This window comes from Saccopteryx leptura, chromosome 3 (genome assembly GCF_036850995.1).
Source record: "Saccopteryx leptura isolate mSacLep1 chromosome 3, mSacLep1_pri_phased_curated, whole genome shotgun sequence".
Taxonomy (NCBI): domain Eukaryota; kingdom Metazoa; phylum Chordata; class Mammalia; order Chiroptera; family Emballonuridae; genus Saccopteryx; species Saccopteryx leptura.
In genome coordinates, this window is record NC_089505.1 from 11576992 (window position 1) to 11596341 (window position 19350).

Below are 19350 nucleotides of genomic sequence, written 5' to 3' on the forward strand. Positions count from 1 at the left end.
CTCGTGGTCATTGTCTGGTGTTAAGACAGTTTGCGCCCACATTGTGAAGGCTAAGAGGAAACATTCACTCGAAGGGTTGTCTCTGCGACTTTGGGGTTATTTTCTGATACCTTCACTACCTTCCCAGCATTCACACCTGAGGAACAGATGAGGGCACCTTGCGCTTCTTGTTTCAGTTTTACTGACTATTGAGCATTAGTTAGATTTTCCTATCTCTAGATCAATATAGCACACACACACAGGCATACTCACTTACATGAATAATTAAAACACACATATTTCTTTTCAAAGTGAGCAAATTTTAATTTAAAAAAGAAACCAATATCTAACAAATTAATTAAATTAGAGTTGCTTATTCACATTATAAAATAGTTTTTCTTTGGCATTAGAAAGACCCCAAACCCAGGGTCTTTCAAACTCCTACCACGCACTAGACGTGAGTCCCGTACAATACAATAAGCTAATATTAGACAGTGGCAGATGTTATATAAGAACTGAAACGAAGCTAGAAATGAAACAATTTCATGGGAACATCAGGGAGTTGGAAATATTTTTAAAAGACTGTTTCTCATTGTCGCATGGGTAGTGAGGGTAACTGCCAATGTGTGGGCAAAATGAGAAAATTATGCAATGGGGGGAAAGAAATCAAACATGTAGCATAATTTTGACTCTGTTGTTATCTGAGTTTTTTTTTTTTTCTTTTTGAATTAATAATAAATTTGAAGAGGTGGAATGAGTCAGTTGATGATTCAGGAAGAAGGCCCATAGGAAACTTAAAACTGTTAAGCAAAATGCTCTTCCTTACCGTAAATTTCCGTTTCTCTAAATGGTCTTTCAAAAGAAAACTAAATCTGTCAGAAGATCTGTAGGCTGGGGCGAAGCACAAGTACCCTCCCCCAACCTCCCCCCCAAACTGACTCCAGCCTTTATGAAAATGATGAGCTGCTAGGTCAGATTGCTCACATCATTTCTTTCACATTCAGGAAAGCAAATATTTTAGGGGGCAGTCTAGAAGTGCTCAGGAGCAGAGGTGTTTTTTGTAGGGTGCAGGAGGATATGATCAAGGAAATGGTCTCTCTTTTGTGTCCTAAACCAAGATGGCGGGCACCCTTGGTTCAGGCCTGACTCTTACAACAGCGCCCTGGAATGGTTTTCTAACTTGTCTCCCTGTTCACATCTCTCTCCGGTGTTCCCATTACACCCTTTCAAAACTTATCCTTCTAAATTGTGATGGTAATCGTGATGATTTTCTGATAGAAATCACCCAGGAGATCTCCCCACGGGTATCCCGGGCCCTGCCTCAGTCGTCTTTGCTGGTGACTTTCAACCCTGTCAGACCTCCCTGCTCCCGGACATGTTGCTCCCTGTCAGGGGACACCTTCTCTTTGTTTGTCATTTATCTGTATTTTCACATGCTGTCCCCTCTTTGAGGCCCTCTCTGGTCTTATGGTTAGATGTCCATTGCGCCTTCCTGTCTGTTCTATAATATTTTGTGTTTACCTTGTTGAGCACTTTAGGTTGTCCTGTAACCATAAGCGTGTTGTCCCTCCTTTCAGACTGTGAGGTCCCAGTCACTACGCACTGCAGCTTTGGTCTTGGGCGACCTTAATATTCCCTGGGCCTTCCTGGGTGTCAGCTGAGGTCGCTGCGACAGTTTGCCATGCATTTCACTGGCTAACGGAGAATCTTAGCACTCTAGACTGAGTCTGTTCTTGTCATGGCCTGGAGCTCCTGTGTGAGGAGTCCCCTTCACTGCGAGTCCTCCTGTGGTGCAAGCACCGTTCTTTCCGGTTCTGTACTTGGGGCTTCGAACCTTCAGGCCATCAGATGTTTGTAGTGTCCACAGTTGCATGTGCCGGAAGGTCTGTGCAACGCAGTTCCTGTTGCAATGAGGACGATGTGTTTTTTCTTCTCAGGCATCAGCCTTGGACTATGGGACCAGGCTGGGAATCACACACCTGATTCTTTTTATTGTTTGTCTGCAAATCAACTCCCAGGTAGGACTTGGGAAGCCCATGACCCCAGCTGGCTTGTCAAGTTCAGCTATGGTGTGTATCCAGTTTTCATCTGAGCTGGGACACCCGGTGCGTTTATATGTCCTTCCATCATCAAGATAGTGACTAACATTGCATAGGTGCTTTCTCAAGTGTCTCTGGGACTTTCTGAAGAAAGCTCCTATATTTTCCCCAAACCTCCAGATTGCCCCACCAGCTCGGCCTGCCGGCCAGTACCCAGTCCTGCCATTCTTCTTTAGGCTGATCACAACCCACAGACTTGGAGTTGGGTTCTCAAGCTGAGCCACGCTCCTGGTGCAGTTACACGAATACTTCCAGGAAACCCATGGAAAATATTGTTAAGCAGGAAACAAAAACCTTAAATGGAAACAGACACTGGAAATGGCTGCCTCATAGGGGCCTCTCAGACGCGCTTCATCTAATTCCTCTGAGATCCCCAGAAAAGAAAATATTTTATTCTAAATATAAGCCATATACACCATGGTGCTTTTTTTTTTTTTTTTTGACATTATTAAAAGTTAGCTCTTAGTTGATGTCTCAGCACCTATTCTAGGAAAAGATATTTATTTTATTTTGACATAATTGATGAGACCCCCTAAAATAAGATTTGCTTCAAGTTACCAAATTTTCAATACCTGCTGGAGGATTCATACTCACATCATTGGTGGCACACCTAACTAATTGTAATGATGCTCAATTGTGACAGTGACCCATCCATGATGTGAGGCCATATTGTAAAAACACTGGTCTGAAAAGAAGTTAGAGAATTCACATATATTAGCACCATGCATACGCTGAAGGTGAGATTGAGAGGTTTAGGATAGCAAAATAATAGATAATGCTATCTTTATTGACCACTAGGCTTTTAAACAAAAATTTGTTAGTACTATGTGCAATCTCTTTTATTTCTTTAAGGTTTTTTTTTTTTCTAGAGACAGAGAGAGTCAGAGAGAGGGATAGATAGGGACAGACAGACAGGAACAGAGAGAGATGAGAAGCATCAACCATTAGTTTTCCGTTGCAACACCTTAGGTGTTCATTGATTGCTTTCTCATATGTGCCTTGACTGTGGGGCTACAGCAGACTGAGTAACGCCTTGCTTGAGCCAGCAACCTTGGGCTCAAGCTGGTAAGCTTTGCTCAAACCAGATAAGCCCGCGCTCAAGCTGGCGACCTCGGGGTCTCGAACCCGAATCCTTCACATCCCAGTTCGACACTCTATCCACTGTGCCACCACCTGGTCAGGCTATTTTTTAAAGTTTTTTAAAAAAATTCTAAGACTTGGCCCTGACCGGTTGGCTCAGTGGTAGAGTGTTGGCCTGGAGTGCAGGAGTCCTGGGTTCGATTCCCAGCCAAGGCACACAGGGGAAGCACCCATCAGCTTCTCCACCCTTCCCCTCTCCTTCCTCTCTGTCTCTCTCTTCCCCTCCTGCAGCCAAGGCTCCATTGGAGCAAAGTTGGCCCGGGTGCTGAGGATGGCTCTGTGGCCTCTGCCTCAGGCACTAGAATGGCTCTGGTTGCAACAGAGCAATGCCCCAGATAGGCAGAGCATCGCCCCATGGTGGGCATGCCTGGTGGATCTCAGTCAGGCACATGCGGGAGTCTGTCTGACTGCCTCCCCGTTTCCAACTTAAGAAAAAAAAAAAAATTAAGACTAGTTATTCATTTTTTGAGAGGGAGGTGGGAGGGAGAGGGGAGCAGGAAGACAACTCCCGTATGTGCCTTGACTGGGCAAGCCCAGGGTTTTGAACCGGCGACCTCAGCGTTCCAGGTCAACGCTTTATGTACTGCACCACCACAGGCCAGGCCTACAATCCCTTTTATGAAAATTTCAGTGCCAGATGCGTTTCAGAGTTCAACATTTTTCCGATTTTATAATTTATGTGATATTTCCAGTAGAATAAGACAGCACCCCATGATAAAACACCAACTCTTTGGTATTTAACATTTCAGATCATAGATGTGGCCAATGGCAGGAAAGCAGAGTATTCATGGCAGGTTTTGAAAAACATTTTTAAAGAGACATCTGGCACACACCTTCACTCTCCAGTTCTTTTGTCCTGTCTCTGTCTTGCTGCCGAGAAGGGAGAGACCGCCATCTTGGATTCTGAGGATGAGACCCAAGGAGCAGAGGCTGGAGGGACCGTGGGGCCCACCCAGCCCTGCTCGGCTTTCCTCGGGCTCATTTGCATGAGGCAATACAACTTGCTATCTTCATAAAGCCACTGTTGTTTATTCCTGTTCTGTCACCTACAGAAACAAACAAACAAATAAGAAAACTAACCCTAAGTCATTCAGGTCTCATGGACAATTAAGATCCTAGTTTTGGTAGGATTTTTAATTCCTTCCTGGGCTGCGTGTCATAGTCAGTGTATATCTCAGTTTGTGTATCGAGAGAGCCAGGCACAAGTACATTATATTTTGGTATGCACTGTGCAACTGATTAGATGGTAGGCATGAAAAAATGAAAGTGCCTCAGAATCCAGAATGTTCAGAGGCTTGTGGTGGGTTCTTGCTTACATTCCTCATTTATCTTTGGACTAAAAGGTTTTTTTTTGTTTTTTTCTTTTAAGTTTACACAAAATTAATTCATCATAGTGGAGGAAATCTTTCCCTCATTCTAACAATTCTTGTAAGTTTCACAAGTTGTTTGTTTTGCCTCAAGTTTTCTAGTCCACAAACATTTGTGATTTAACCGTGACTGAGGGACACCTTCCTGTCACGTGGAGCACGCAGGAAGAGGAGCATCCCTGACCGCAGTCACTAAGGATCCCCGCAGTCACTAGGGATTGAAAACAACCCTAAACTGAATAGCAGAATAGCAGTTTCTTTTTTTTTTTAGATTTTTTTTAAAATTCCTTTTTAGAGAGGAGAGAGAGAGACGAGAAAGAGAGAGAGAGAGAGAGAGAGAGAGAGAAGGGGGGAGGAGCTGGAAGCATCAACTCCCATATGTGCCTTGACCAGGCAAGCCCAGGGTTTCGAACTGGCGACCTCAGCATTTCCAGGTCGACATTTTATCCACTGCGCCACCACAGGTCAGGCAACTGAATAGCAGTTTCTTCTGCTCATTCCCTTAGCGCAGTGGTCCCCAACCCCTGGGCCGCAGACCGGTACCGGTCCATGGGCCATTTGGTACCAGTCCTCAGAGAAAGAATAACTTACATTATTTCCATTTTATTTATATTTAAGTCTGAACGATGTTTTATTTTTTAAAAATTTCCTCTGTTACATCCGTCTAAGACTCACTCTTGACTCTTGCCTCGGTCACGTGATACATTTATCTGTCCCACCCTAAAGGCCGGTCTGTGAAAATATTTTCTGACATTAAACCGGTCTGTGGCCCAAAACAGGTTGGGGAGCACTGTCTTAGGGTTTGATTCTCCCTCTACAAGGACCCATCAGAATGTTAATGCACCTCTTAACTCAGAACCATTCATTCCACACTTGCTAATGGGAATTACTTCAGTTTTGTTTGTTTGTTTGTTTGTTTGTTTTTTTGAAGTTTAAGGTTGGCAGAGCCTGGAACAATGGGACTCCAAATGGGTCTGTATCAGGATCTGCCACTGTTGGTAACTGGTCATTTTTATTGATGGTTTTATCACTACTGATATGATTAATAGAGTATTTTCTGTCTTGAAAAGGTTCAACTGATCTTTCAGTCTTATTTTATCATTGATGCATATGTTCTTTTCACAGGTTTTCTAGAGGGGCCTGGCATCAGTGCATGATTAAGTTTTTTCCTTGGGCTCATGACCCTGGGCTTGCACATCTCTTTGGCATAGATCGGTCTGTTTTTGTTGTGGCCTGAACAGATGAGTGAACATGCCCCAGCGCAGAGGTGCCTACGCTACACTCTCAGACCCCTAGAGGTCCGCAGAGGTTTCTCATCTGTTGCCATGGAGTGTAAGATGGTTCCTGATTCTCCTACCTGCCTTACTCATAACAGATCCAATTCTCTCTGCTTTATGTATCACACGCCATGTACAGTTCTGTTTGAATAAAAGGGCTCTGCTGCTGAATGATAAAATAAATTGAAAAGCACTGGCAGAGGTCAAATCAATCATTGCCATTGGAAAAATAGCCTCCAATGTCGGTTTCATTAAGTGTCGGTAAACATTACCAGTATTAAAGCATTTGAAGTATAACAGAGTCATTTAATCAGTTTTTATATCTTGTGAGTCAATGCAAAGGAAATAGGTTACTGCATCTTTTCTTAGCAGCAAAGCTATGTTTCGATGCTTTATTTACCAGTTTGGAAGGCTGAGAAGCAGGGGGGTGGTAGTGATTCAGAACAAAGAGATTTAGGAGGCACTAATCTGCTGAGTTGCTACAGTGACCTAAAGAGGATGGGATATGCTTCCCAAAATGCTTACTGCATAGGATAAGACACAGACATTGAGGATGAATAGGGTGCATTAAACTCTACTCTAAATTAGGGAAGTATAAATAGAATTGTATTTCCTTTTCTAAAGGACTCAAGACTCTGAGCCTTGGTATGAAGTTCTGAACACATCTGATAGCTGGATTTTGGCCTGGCCTTGGCGAGGCCCCTCCAGCACACAGGCGCCCTTTTCCATTCCTTTGGACCATCATTTTCTCCTTCCTCCTTAGCCTTCCCCGCCAGCCTCCTAGTGTGTTCCTTCCCCTTCGCTTTAACAGATGTTCTCAGCTGCAGCTCTTGTCTCATACTTCAGAGATGGAGCCACTAAGAGGGAACCACCTCTGCCCGTGCCACACAGCCAGGGACCCCACCGCCCTGGTCTGCCTGGGTGTGAGCCAGTCACTGAAACATGAGTCTTCACGTGCTAAAACCAGGAAGGTCCCAGGCAACCCGGAGGTAGTTGTCTCACCAATATCCTTAACTCTCTTTGTCCTCTTTGGCTCAACTTAGTCTCTTTAAGATTCTGTCTTTGGCTCAAGAAAGTTCACCAAGGACTTGTGTAAGAGTTACTTTGTATTAGGTAGGTCCCCGTGTTCTAGACGCCACCGTTGAACTGTGCCGATTTTCCAGCTCCCACGTGGCTTTACTTGGATGACATCTCTCTGCACTGCAGAAGCCGGTGTGAGCCGAAGCTTCAGAGCCTGCATTCCTCTGTCCTTGCTCTCATTTCCTGGTCAGAACTTTCGTGGCTGCAACTCCTGGTAACGACCCTTGGCGTGGCAAACTCTGGTTCCTCCCTCACACTGTGATGCCCTGAAGACTGTCCGTCTGGGTAGAGACAGGTGTGTCATTCACCAGTGGCCAGGGAACGAGTTAATATTAGGGATAAATCTGGCCCTGGCCGGTTGGCTCAGTGGTAGAGCGTCGGCCTGGCGTGCGGAAGTCCCGGGTTCGATTCCCAGCCAGGGCACACAGGAGAGGCGCCCATCTGCTTCTCCACCCCCCCTCCTTCCTCTCTGTCTCTCTCTTCCCCTCCCGCAGCCGAGGCTCCATTGGAGCAAAGATGGCCCGGGCACTGAGGATGGCTCTGTGGCCTCTGCCCCAGGTGCTAGAGTGGCTCTGGTCGCGACAGAGCGACGCCCCGGATGGGCAGAGCATCGCCCCCTGGTGGGCGTGCCGGGTGGATCCCGGTCAGGCGCATGCGGGAGTCTATCTGATTGCCTCCCCGTTTCCAGCTTCAGAAAAATACAAAAAAATAAATAAATAAAAAATAAATATTAGGGATAAATCAAAATGTAATAATACTCTTTAAATTCAAATTCAAACCCATCTCTCTGTCCTTTAGCAAGAACGAAGGTCCATATGATCCTAGAACCCAGCCAATTTCCCAGGAAGAATATCGTGCCCATGGAAGTTTAAGGTGTTCTACCTCTGGTAAGCTCTCTTAGTTCACGTCAGTAACCCAAAGGTTGCTTTCCGGTCAGGTAACAGTAAATGGTGGCAGTTTTCCACATAGGCTCTTTGAGCTGCACATAGTAAGTCAACCCTAAGGTTTGCTTGAAGACCCTACTGTGAGCAGGGGACCCCCAGGCTGTTTGTTCTTGCCTACCCAGGTAGGACACTGATGAGGAATAGTGCGCTCTGTCTCTCAGGGGTGGTATCTACTGCCTTATCCGTCACTGAGTCACTGAACAAATATTTTTGAGCCAATGCTAGGCACTGTTCCTGACACTGGATGTGTAGCAGTAAAGAAAATAGACAAATATCTCTCTTTATGGAGCTTAAAACGTGAGGGGAGACAAGCGGGTGGTAAACAAGGGGATATAAATGCTGTCGAGGAAAGCAAAGCTGAAAGGCGAAAGGGAATGCTGGGGACTGCGATTTAGAAAGGGCAACGGACACTCTCAGTGAGAAGGTGACAGTGAAGCAGAGATGTAGCGGAGGTGAGAGAGCCACATGGCCATGGGCTGGTGGAGGAGGGGCCCTGACGGGCAGGAAGAGGGTGGTGCACGCGTGAAGAAGGGGAGGACCTGTGAGGAGCCAGCATGGCCGGGCCAGAGTGAGGAGGGAGAGCCCCGGCGGGCGGCTGGGCTCCTCTCTGATGGCGGCCTGACCACAGGCAGGCCTGCAAGTCCCAGCCCTTCCACTCGGGAAGCGCTGCCAGGCCGGTTCCCAGGGCGCCTGCCTTGTCCCGCTGTGGGCTGTCGAGCTCTGACTGGGCAGTTAATGACCTTGGCTGAATCCCTGCCTCTTGTCCCTGATTCGCGTAGGCCGTGTGACCTCTTCTGGCCTAGATTTCCTCATCGTAAGATGGAAGGTTGGGCTTGTTGATTTGCAGCTTATCTTGGCACTGAAGTTCAGGTGTCCTAAAAACTCACCTAATGTAATGGGATTTGATTTCACACGCTCATTTGCCCTTTCCTAAAGAATTTACTGTAAAAGTCCTATTTGCCTACAACATCCAAGTGAAAAACAAAAGCAAGAACATTTGAGCTACAATAAAATGTTTTAAACTGTATTATTATTACTACTTTTACTGTTACTATTATTTTATGTTGGCAAATTTATAGGAGAAGATTTGTGGACTAAGAAGAGGAAAAGTTTAATCTTCTTTTATATCTTCCTATACAACCATTAAACGTCTTCACACCTCTCAGTTCAATTCTTTCTTTCTTTCTTTCTTTCTTTCTTTCTTTCTTTCTTTCTTTCTTTCTTTCTTTTTTTTTTTTTTTTTTTACCTCAAAATGGGTGAACAAAAGGTAAAGAAAATCACATCAGTGACCTTGATGACTGAGGAAACTGAGAAGGGCCGGTTTTTGGACATCACTCACCCAGTTAATGGCAGAAGCAATATTGGACCCAGTGTCTCCTGGGTCTGAGTCAGGACTGTTTTTCCCCCGCGTTGCAGTGAGAGCCACAGAGACATTAGATAATAATGTCTATGCCGGGCTCTGCCCGGAAATCACACTGTGAGGAAGCTGATCACATGCGCCTGACCTTGGTTGTCATCCCAGGCTGGGCTCTCCCTCACTACGTGGCACATCCTCCCATCAGAAGATACCCCGTCCTTCCCACCCCCAACCCTCACAGAGCACCCCAGCTGAACACCCATCCAGCAGGACAATCAGTTCAGCTAAAATGTCGCCGAGTGCCGCTGTGGGACGTGAGTGAGTCCTGGGCATGAAGTACAGCTGGGGGACCGCGGAACGGCTCGGGTTTGGGGCTTGGGGAGACCGAGCAGGCTGCACAGAGAGGGTGACATTTCCGCTGACTTGGAGGAGATGAGTGGGAGTGTGCCAGGCACAGAAAAGAGCAAATGGCATCCAGGCAGACTCACGACACACAAAGCGTGTTTATGAGAAAGCACGGGGCGCATATGGAATCCGTGGCGCTCCCTCCTGGGGGAGCCAGCAGGGGGAGGCGGGCGGCAGGGAGAGGGGCTCGGGGAAGTCGCTGGAGAGAAGCGTCACGTGTTCGGTTCTGCGTGTTTCACGTCCAGGAGCCGAGGCAAAGGGACAGGGCTGCCTCTGGGGCGGAGATCGGTGTCACGTGTTCGGTTCTGCGTGTTTCACATCCAGGAGCTGACGCAAAGGGACAGGGTTGCCTCTGGGGCGCAGATCGGTGCCACGTGTTCGGTTCTGCGTGTTTCACATCCAGGAGCCCACGCAAAGGGACAGGGCTGCCTCTGGGGCGGAGATCGGGGCCTCTGCGATCTCCTTCCCTTTTCTGGGGTTTAAAAGTGAACTGGAGGGACCTCTCGTTTCCTGCCTATGCGCAGCTGCTCCAGATGCGCGCGCCTTTCCCCCTGGGTTCCTCCTCTTTTCTGATGACAGTCCCAGTCCTGAGAAGCTGGCTCCTTGGATACAGCACAGATCCACGCTGGGTTCAGGTCCTTCGTTCCCCAAATCCAAGCGGGAGAGTTAGGCCCGGTGGCAGCAGCCCTGGCTCCAGGGGGCTTCACCGGCTCGGGGAGGAAGGCGTGAGAGGAGACCCTCCCTGGGGCAGCGCGAGGCGAGTCCGGTAGCGGCCTTCTACCACCCTGCCCCTTCCCGGAGCTCAGTGACGGGCGCTGGTGGCACGTTTCTGAAGAGAGGACTTAATTTCTGAACCTAGAAAAAAGACTTGATTCCTAGACCCCGAAAATAATCTTCCAAATTGGAAAAAAAAAAAAAAAAAAAAAAACCCATAAAAAACCAATCATTCTTTTTAAATAGGGTACCATCTCTGGAATACATCGTTCCCAAAATAAGATCTTCCAACTTGGAAAAATCTAGCTGAAATAAATGAAAATAACAGATGGAAGAGAAATAACAGAAGCCATCCAAAGAACAGTAAGAGATAGGAAGCGGGGAATCATCTGTCTAGAAAATGGTACTCAGTTGCACTTTTGAAATTAAAGGTACATTGACTTCTGAAGAGACTGTGATTTTTCTCTTGCCAGTTTTCCCGCGCACGTTATGTCCTTTCTGGGCCAAGGTTAGCGCATAAGAGGTTCAGTTTGCTTTTCCGTTCTCGTTTCTCCCATCCATGCGGTTTCCATCTGTTCAAAGGTGTTAAGATCAACTTGTGCTGGTCTCTCCTGGATAAAGGTTTGCGCTCTCGGCAGAGTGCTGGCTTTAATACAGCGTCGTGCTATTAGCATAGGGATGCTTAGTAACAGAGTGTGTACGTCCTTTCAGGTTTGTCTGAGCACGACTGCAGGCGACCGGGGCCTCCTCGGCAGCCTGCAGAGCACGTGACAGCAGGGCTGGGCCCCTGCTCCTGGCTCAGCCCCGGGAGCCCTCCCTGGGGAGCCGGAGAAACCCAGTTCTGCCCCCTCATTGGCGAAGCCTCTGGGCTGCACACTTCCTTATTCCATCCTCGTCCCGTTCTGTTCCTGCTTGTGAGACCCGGCCCCTCGCGGGCTGGCTGTTTCCTTCATCCTCCCCGCGTCCCTGTGAGGTCTGGGAGGGATCCGGCCGCTGGGGGGCAGTAGGTTAGGGTTTGGGCCCTGGCTTTGCGGGCACCCTGTCCGGCTCCCGCCCCTTCACTCAGGTTGCCGAGAGGCGTTTTTTGCAAGGAAAGAGATGGAAGCTCTGGTCAAACAATTTAAGTCTCCAATCCAATTTCTCTCTCCAGTCCCTACCCTGTCTGTCGGAGTGAACCTAACATCTCACCTGGTTTTAAGCTTAAGAAGAGCCTGTCACCAGCCACTAGGATTTTTTGCATTGGTAAAGGCATTCCTGGCCCAAAATAGCATCATCTAAAATGTGCCTTCCGAAAGAGAAGGGGAAAGAGAGAGAGGGAAAGAGAGAGAGAGAGGTTGTAAGGACCACCTTACCACTGTTTCCCATAAGAACTTGAACTTGTCCCTTAATCATTCCTAATCTAGAGTGTCCAGCACAAGCTGCCAGTTGTCAGTCCTTAAGGGGCTGCGTTGGCATGTTAGACCCACCATGCCCCCGAGAAAGCTGAGAAGGCTCCAACCTAGTGAGGCTGACATGCCACTTGTAATCATGTTCCATTTCATTGTATGTTTACAGGTATGTGTTAAAGAACTTCGGGGGGATGTTAAAACGGGGCACCATAGTATCCCCTAAAATTTCAATGTAAGCCATTCCAGAGTGAAAGCCGGGGAGGGTCTGAAACATGATAAACTAGATGCCTTCTAACTCCTCCCCCGCCCAAGCCCTCCTATCACACTTCTATAGTCTCAGAGCAAGAGGGGATTCGGGGACATTCTAAATACCCAGCATCGGAGAGGGGACCTTGAGGTCCGCGTCCAGTGACCAGGAGGAGCCGCCTGTTCCTGGCTCTCCGTGATGCTCCTGCTCTTTCTGCCACCTTCCTGACTGTCGCATGGAAGCAGGTGGTCACTATGATAGGTGACAGGCAAGGAGGAGGCGCTGAGGACGAAATGAACTGGGGAGTGGAGTGGAGAAGCAGGAGAGACTTTCCACTGGGAGTTTCAAGCGGAGGAGCTGTTGTGGCAACGGTTTGGCTTCAGGTCGGAACATTAGGCCAAAGTGCTACATCTGCTTCCCATCAAAGCCTCCCAGATCGTGTCTTTGCTTTCTTTTTCTTTTTCTTAGGTCTGTTCCTTCCTTGTAGTCTGTGTCTTTGGAACTTGACAGCGGTCTCTCACCTTCTGCAGCAACATAAAGCCAATAAAGACAGAGCAGGGAACACATCTTCTGAACAAGAGATTTTTGAAGGTAAGAAAATTCATATCACTCTGTATGAGAAAGAACCTCTTTTTTGCCTGCCTCCATCATTTCTTGTTTTCCACATCATTTTTTTTCTTAATTATCAAGAATCTCTAACACTATTGGACAATTGCTTCCCACACATTGTTGGTGCCCAATTTTCTTCCTGAATCAATTTAACCATTAGAGGCCAAATCTTCTCAGTTTGGATCTTGGAACTCTGGTCCTGATTTCTCGACTTTCTCAAAACAGATAGAGCCACTGCGCCCACTGCCTCTGGTCACTGCCCTCGCTCCTTCACCCCTGCATTGGCTCATGCCCGCACTGCCATGCAAACTACTCCTGTAAAGATCATCGTTACTTTCATAAGTGGGAACTATTTTAATGCCCACTCTCTTAAACTCCCCACAACTCTGTCACTTTTCCTTCAAACTGTCTTTTCCTTCTTTTCAAAGCTTCCCTCTCTTCTTTACCTCCTGCCCTAGAGCTTTCTATATAGCTCATGGTTTTCTCTTTTTCACCCTCTTAGCAATCCCATGCCCACTTACACCCTCATAAGTCACCTCCCCACTTCCAGAGCTGACACTTCATTCTGTGCTTTTGAGCCTTTCCTTCCTACCGGCCTGGTGAGCTCCTCGAACAGGCTGTCTTAGGAACAAGTCAAACTCTATTTCTAACTGAACTTGCCTACTTTTCTTCTCAACCATTCACGCCTCTGTGTTCCCCATTTCCAAGGCACTCAGGGCCACCACTGATCATACCTTTAACCCATCATCTTTCCAGTCCACTACCATTTCATCACTCTACTGAGACACTTGACACCTCCTGTCCAGATTATTTTAGTAATAAAGACAACGTTCTTTCTTCCATCTCCCTCCCCACTCAAACATCACCAGAGTTCACGCAGTACAGATGGGTCTTCCAAGACATAGCTCTGATTAAGCTCAACACCTTCCATATGGCTGTTCATTAAGTCTTAAGATAACCATTTTTGCTATATATTTTTATACCCTTGATGATCTGGTCCCAGTCTACTTTTAAAATTTTATCTCCTATCACTCAGTTCAAAACTAAAATATGTGATATTTTCTTCCTATGCTTGATATTTTTATGCTGCCTTCACTCTACTTTTTCTTTCTGCTCTATTCTTTCTCCATTTCCCCAGGCATTATACACAAAGTCCCACCTCTCCTTTAAACATTTCGTCTCTTCCATGAAGTCTATACCAATTATCCCACTCTTCCTTCCATTTCAGAACACCCCTTATAATTTGTACGGATCGCTTTTGGTACCACACTTCAACTTATTTTAAGCTAATGATGTAAAGTTATATGTCCTACCAAACTCCCAGGAAATAAGGAGACATGTATTATACATTTTAAACTTTCTTCTGCATGTAGCACACAGGCTTCATTGCCTAGTAGGTGTTCTATTTGTTACAGAAATGGAATTCATCTGGATTTTTCTTACCATACTTGGCTAACAATTAAGACTACCTTTATCTCCTTCTCTCCCACTCCTCCTCCTTTCTCTGCCCCATTTATATATAAAACACAGACTGGTACCATATGGTGCCTTTCTAAACACACTCTTGTGGGAGAGGAAGATACATGTTATTATAGACTCCTGATTCTTTAGCTGTATCAAATGACAGTTCTAACTTAAAAGTAGATAGTTCGTTTAAAGTTTTATGGTTCCAGTGATATTCTGTTGGAGGATCTAATCTTTACCAGGAAGTTGAACAATAGGTACATACCATAAAGATTGTCTTAATTTAACTTTGTAAATATTTTTAATATGAGATACCCTTTAGTACCTGGAAAATCAAAAACCCATTGTGGGCAGACTGGTATAATTCCTGAAGGGACATTACTTTTTCCTTACTTTAATGTAATCAATGTTGATGTATCAGAAAGTGTCATTTAGATGATTCAAGAACAAAAATGGGAAAAGTCAAGAGGCAAATTGTTCTGCACAATGAGCATATGATAGACTTCTGGTACTGACCAAGGAAAAGTAAGCATACTATTTTTTATCTACTCCACTGATGAAAATTCAGCCTCTAGAAAGAATACAAAAGGCAACTATTTGAAGACTCGGAAAAGTAAACAGTAGCAATTAGACAGAGGAGAAAAATCAAAACTTGAAGGGATAACCAGTACTGGTGAGTTTCTGATTTTTCTCCTTTCATGAAATGAAAGTTTCAGCTTTCATTCATGGAGAGGGGCCAACAGTCTTGAGAAGTGGAGCTATGCAAGTGGAGCTATGCAACAGGTGTGGAGAGTAAATCCCAAAAGAAAGCCATCTTTTTGGTCAGAAGATCCAGCAAAAGAGGCTTCTGAAAGTCAGAGACTGTGGGATAAGATCCCTGTGATTTAGTTGTTTCTATGTTTAATTTTTTTCTTGGCCATGCCTGTGGCCAACCTCAATCGTGATGCTGCACTACCTACATCTGGTGGTGATGGGGTTCTCTAAACCCCAAAAGATAACCCATCTCTGTGGTCAGAGGAATTAGAAAATGGTCCCGGTGACCTTAATCGAGTATGGGTGGGCACACTTTACTCTTGCTTTCTGGTTAGAGGGATAGCCCTTCAAAAAAGTATAGTTTGAAATCTAATAAATAAGTTAAAAGAAAATAGTAAAAAGAAAAATTTCAAAGAATTTAAAACAAGACAGAAAAAAGATGAGTCAAGTGAAAAACTGAAAAGCAGTAGAGAAAAACAAATAATAAAATATAAATTTAAATTCAAACATAGCTATAATTATAGTAAATATAAATTGTTTAAAGAAATTAAATAAAAACAGGATTGTTCAACTGGAGAAAAATCCAAGACTCAAGTATATGATATTTACAATAAACCCCCCCAAAAATACAAAATCATAAATGGGTTGCAAATTAAAAGATAAAAAATTGTATGTCAAAAGAAAAGTGGAGATGCATAGTAATAAGTAGGTGTGCAAATAAAAAATAAATTACTGAGAATAAAGACATGCAGCGCATAATGATAAAAGGGTCAATATATCAAAAAAGGCATAATAATTCTAAATATATATGCAAACAATAACAAAGTTTCAATATACATGTAGCAAAATTGGAGGAGCTAAAAAGAAAAATAGACAAACCTAAAATTATAGTTGAAGACTCAATAGTCTTTTTTGTAACTGATATAACAAGTAGATACAAAAATCAACAAGGTAATAGAAACCTGAAAATGACTGTTATCAACTTGATAGTATAATGCTAATAGCAAAACAGACAAAGACTTTCAAGTAAAGAAAAATACAGAACAAGATGCCTCCTGAATAAAGATGTAAAAATTCTCAGGAAAACATATAATATATAAAAAGGATATTACATCCCAATGAGTGAGGATTTATCCCACAAATATGATGCTGGTTTATCATAGTAAAATCAATCAATGTATTCAACATATTAACAAATTAAAAAGAAAATTTTCATACAAAAATATTTGACAAAAGTCAACATCCATTTATGACAAAAAATTTTTTTGTAAATGAGGAATAGAAGTGATAATTTTTTACATGATAAAGAGCATCTATTAAAATTTAATACTAAACTAATATTTATACTATACTTATTTTTGAAAGATTAAATGCTTTTCTTATAACATTAGAAATAAGATAGGAATTTCTGATCTCATCAAGTTTGCTTAATATTTTCCTAGAAGTCTTAGCCAGCACAATAAGACAAGATAAATGAAAAGGTATACAAATTGGTAAGGAAAGAAAAGAAACTGTCTTTGTTTGTAGACAACATGATTATCTTCATGAAAAACCCCAAAGAATCTACAATAAACTCCTAGAACCAATAAGTGATTTTAGCAAGTACATTGACTACAAGTACAAAAATCAATGGTATTTCTATCAACTAGCAATAAACAAGGGGAAATTGTTAGGTGTTAATATAACAAAAATATGTAGCATATCGATGCAGAAAAACATAAAACACTGATAAAAGTAATCATTGTTAGACCCAAATAAATGGAAAGGTATATTGTGCTCATACATCGGAAGTTAATAATGTTAGGATGTCAGTTTCCTCGAATTTGATCTGTAGATTCAACATGATATCAATAAAAATTTCAGCAGTTTTTGTTATGTATGTAAAAAGCTAACTCTAGAGTTTGTATCAGAAATCATAGGAAGTACAACGGTCAAAATGATTTTTGAAAAGAAGAATCAGAGTTGGACGACTCACACTCTCTGATCTGAAGACTTATTATAAAGCAACCGAGATTCAGTGTCATAGAGAGTCTAAGTACAGGTTTACACAAATATGTTCAATTGATTTTGACAAAAGACAAAGACAATTAAACAAAGAAAAGATAATATTTTCAACAAATGATGCTGGAATTATTGGATTCCATATGCAAAAATGTAAACTATAATCTGTATCCCATACATTACACAAAAATTAACTTAAAATGGTTCAGAAACATAAATGTAAAACATGAAATTATAAAACTTCAGAATAAAACTTAAGAGAAAATCTTTGTGACTTTGGGTTTGTCTGAAATATGACACCAAAAATTTGGTTCATAAAAGAAAAAAATTGATAAAACTGGACTTGAAAAAATTTAAAACTTCTGCTTTTCAAAAGACACTAATAGAGAAATAAAAAAAAAAGACTAGCCAAAGATTAAGAGAAAATATTTGCAAAGCATATATCTGAGGAAACACCTGTAAACAGAATATACAACAATTTCTCAAAACTCAGCAATATGAAAGCCAACAATTTAAAAAGAAATGGACAAAATATTTGAGAAAAACATTGAACCAAAGGGGACATATGGATGGCATTTAGAGATATGAAAAACTGTTCAACACCATTAGCATTAAGGTAATTAAACTACAATGAGATGCCATCGTACAATTATTGGAATGGCTAAAATTAAAATAACAAACAAACAAAATACAATCTAATAAAAACAAGTGCTGGTGAGGATGAAGAGCAACTGTAATTTCATGCATTGTTAGTAGAAATGCAAAATGGTAGAGTGGCTTTGATTAACATTATGGCTGATTAATATTTTTAGAAACTTAAACATTTATGAGATAATCTAGTCATTCCTTTCCTAATTGACTCAAACAGAAATGAAAATCTATGTTTACATAAAAATCTGTAAGTGAATTTTTACCACAGATCTGTTCATAATTTATTCCTTGAAAACATACTTAAACAGGTTTTATTAGTTTTCTAGGGCTGCCATAACAAAATACTACAAAGTGGGAAGCTAACACTAAATAACAGAACTTTATTTTCTCACTAATTTGGAAGCTCGATCTTCATTACGAAGACGTGGGCACACCTCCCTTCGAAGGCTCTAGGGAAAAATCCTTCCTTCCCTCTTCCTATCGTCTGGTGGCTCCCAGAAGTTCATGGTGTTCCTTGGCTTGTAGATGTATCTTTCTCATCTCTCTCTCCATCTTCCCATGCCCCCCCCCCCCGTCTCTTCTGTGTCTTTGTACCCAAAACTCACGGTCCTTTTTCTTATAGAAACTTTAGTCACTGGATTTACAGTCCACCCCAATCCAGGATGGCCTCATTTTAACTTGTTTGCATTTGCCAAGATTATATTTCCAAATAAGGTCACAATCACAGGCAACAAGGGTTAGAACTGGAACACGTAATCCCACCCGCTGCACTGGTGATTGTGTAAATGCACTGTGGGATAGCCTTCCAATGGTCTATATGCTTAGAATTAAAAAGGAACAAACTATTGATATTTGCAACAACATAGAGGAGTCTGAAATGCATTAGGTTACAGATTCAAATAGCTACATTTTGTATAATTCCATTCAATGGTATTCTGTAAATGATAAAATGATAAAGAGGGAGAAAACATCAGTGGTTGCCACGGGCTAGGAAAGAGAGAGGCTCTGGATACAAAAGGGCAGCAAGAAGGATCTTTTGGGGTGATGCTTCCTGTTTCTTGTGTACTGTTTGGGGTGAAGTTTAGATAAATCTATGCTTTTTTTTTTTTTAGAAACTATAAACTTTTGAAAAGAGCAAATTAAAAAATAACTTAAAAGTAAAAAGTAAGCCTGGCTTGTGGAGGCACAGTGGATAAAGCATCAATCTGGAATGCTGAGGTCTCCAGTTCGAAAACCCTGGGCTTGCCCGATCAAGGCATTAGCAACAAGCAATCAATGAACAACTAAAGTGAAGCAACTATGAGTTGATGCTTCTCACTCCATCCTCTCTTCTCCTCTCTCTGTATAATGAATAAATAAAATCTTTAAAAAGTAAAATTAAAGGTATACAGAGTCTGAGAGTTTAGAAAGCCAGGTGTTCAGGAAGGCTCCCAGATGCAGTGAGATGGGGCCTGTGACAACACCGGAAGCTTTAAGGACAGAGCGCAGGGGGAGAAATACCTCTGTGTGAGTGCTGTAGATGGTATGCAGCGTGGTTCCTGCCTCCATGTTAGAGGGAAATGGCAGGGAAGAGCTGCACTGTTCATCATGCTTTTGGAATTCTATTTATGTACTGTTTTGTTTTTGGAATTCAAAAATTATTAAGCCTGACCTTCAGAGAAGAGCAAGTTAATTTTGATTATAAAGTAATCAGGGACCTCAATGAATTGAGGTCACTTTTAACGACAGCTGTTTTTGTATATGATGCATGAGTTAGGCGTAGGGGTGCTGAGTTAGGAAGACAATTTTCCACATGCAAGAGCATGGAGTACAATCACCCACCTACACATATTTTAAAAAAATCACTTGAACACATACTTTAAACAATTGAGAAA